This window comes from Numida meleagris, unplaced genomic scaffold, assembly GCF_002078875.1.
Source record: "Numida meleagris isolate 19003 breed g44 Domestic line unplaced genomic scaffold, NumMel1.0 unplaced_Scaffold345, whole genome shotgun sequence".
NCBI lineage: Eukaryota > Metazoa > Chordata > Aves > Galliformes > Numididae > Numida > Numida meleagris.
This window is the reverse complement of record NW_018364571.1, coordinates 39,564-41,599: the sequence shown is the minus strand read 5'-3', so window position 1 is coordinate 41,599 and position 2,036 is coordinate 39,564. Positions and strand designations below refer to the sequence as shown.

The following is a 2,036-nucleotide window of genomic DNA, read 5'->3' as shown; positions in this document are numbered from 1 at the left end:
TGTGGAATCCGGCCCCAGGCTGCATTTCTTGACAAAGATTCTGCCACCTTCCCTTCCTCATACATAAGTGGTCCGGTGTGGATGTCAAAGCATGCTGTGTTCTTACAGAGCACACAAGACGCGGGGATGTTTTACAGCACCCATTCCTATGCAGTTTTGATTCCCAAGTCCGTGCATTGCTGTAATGGAGCTGACTTCTCCAGCTCTGTTCTTCTTTGCAATTGTTCTGCAAATCCTGCTTTGTGCAAGGCGGGAGGTCCGTGAAGTGGAACCCATCAAAAAAGCCCCCTGTCCCAGTGGCATGCTGATTTGTATCTTGTTTTCAAAGCAGAGTTTTTGTGGTTTTATTTTGCAATCACAAGGTCCTACACCTTGCAAAATAGATGTGTCAACCTCCAGAGCCTTTGCTGCTGCCTCTAGGTGACCACTCACTCGTTGGTAAGTGCTGGGCTACCTGCAGCTTTGCACATACAGTGACAACCGTTTCCCTGGGCTGGTGTTATTTGTGTCTTGTGTTGTTATTTCCTGGCTGTACTGTAATTTGTGATGCGTTGTTGTATTCCTCTTTTGCAAATGAGCTCCCTGCTCCTGGATGCCAGCAACCAGGCCGTGCTGTCTGCTGGAAGTGCTGTTGTGTGAGAAAATGGGCAAAAATTGTCTGGTTATCCCTGGGCTCATTCCATTGGGCCTGAAAGCATATTGGTGAGTAAGTAAGGAAAGCCGGTGTGAAGCCTTGTAGAATGGGGTGACTTAGGCTTACTTTGAGATTTTAAGACTTGTGATGTCAGCATATAGTAGAGTAATTTTATTTTGAAAATGAAATAGAAAATGGACTTTGTTGATTAAATAACATGACAAGAATGTGTGTCTTGAAATCCCATCCAGCAAGTGTGAACAAAGGACTGTTAGGCCTCTGTCCAACTCCCATTGAGACACCTGTGCTGCTTGTGTGGGCTCCTTCTGTTGTCAGTTTATTCTTCTCCGTCTCAATAGAATCCATACTGCCTTTGCAATGGGATCTGTAGCTTTGGGGAGTGCCTGTCTTCACTGCCTGGTAGAGGAAGCTGGGTCAGGAGCTGAAGCTCTGGGTATGCCTTGTGAATGGATGGCTGAAGTTGTCCCATGTGTTGTGAGATGCCGAAGCGAGCTGCTTCTACCTTACTCCTGCATTTTGACTGAAGTGGGGAAATTCCTGAGCTGAAGCTACGGACATTGGTGGTGAGCTCCCACCTGAGTAGCTGTTCTGCATACACTAAGGTTTGTGAAGGTTAAATTGTGATCTTTCCGATCCTCTTATGTAATGCCGTGCTGAGTCGTCCCCTGCTGAGTAGCAGTCCTCATCAGCTCTGATTAGTGCAACTGCGAGTGTTGGAAAAGAAGGATGAGCTTTGAGGAATTGAGGTTCTTCCTCCCCTTAAAAATGGAGGCAGCGTGGTTTATTGTAAGTAAAGGTTGTGTTGCAATTGGTCTGTATTTAATTTATTTTCATCAACCAGTTAATCTATGTGTTATGGCTGTGCAGAGCGCAGACAAAATTATGCAGGGAAGAGTGAGTCTGAGAGGTTTTGGAATGGGCTCAGGAGGACGTGAGTTTGAGATGAATAATCTTGGTGCTTGCTGAGAAGATTTCTTTTGGAAAGCTGGGAGGTATTTCCCACTGTGGATCCCTTGTCTCACAGACAAATATAGTTCAATATAGTTGGAAGAGGGTTTCTTTATTTTTTGAAACATCAGTGGGGTTGGTTGTGGCATGTTCAGTCCCTGTGCCCCTATGCAAATTGTGAATGAACCCCAAGAACACACTGAGAGCGTTAAGCATTAGAAGTGTTTATTTGGGACGACCTTGGAAATGAGAGGGAGGCTGGGGTATGAGAGCTGAGTTGTGGGTGTGATTGATGGTCAGGCAGAGGAGGAGCAGGCAAATGGCCGCGCTGCATCAGGGCAGCTGTCTGTGTTGCTGCTGGTGTCAGTGCGGTGCTTGAGGAGGACGCCTGTGTGGCTTCTGCTGAGCAGCCACGCAGCACTGCTTGCTTACG

The 2,036-nt window shown here is 46.8% G+C and overlaps 1 protein-coding gene across 1 annotated transcript in view; it reads right to left on the bottom strand.

Moving 5' to 3' along the window:
* LOC110391301 (T-cell surface glycoprotein CD8 alpha chain-like) overlaps positions 1-2,036 on the bottom strand; it is a gene marked incomplete at its 5' end in the record, with an annotated part of 8,926 nt that overhangs the window by 3,639 nt on the left and 3,251 nt on the right. The window lies entirely within an intron of this gene.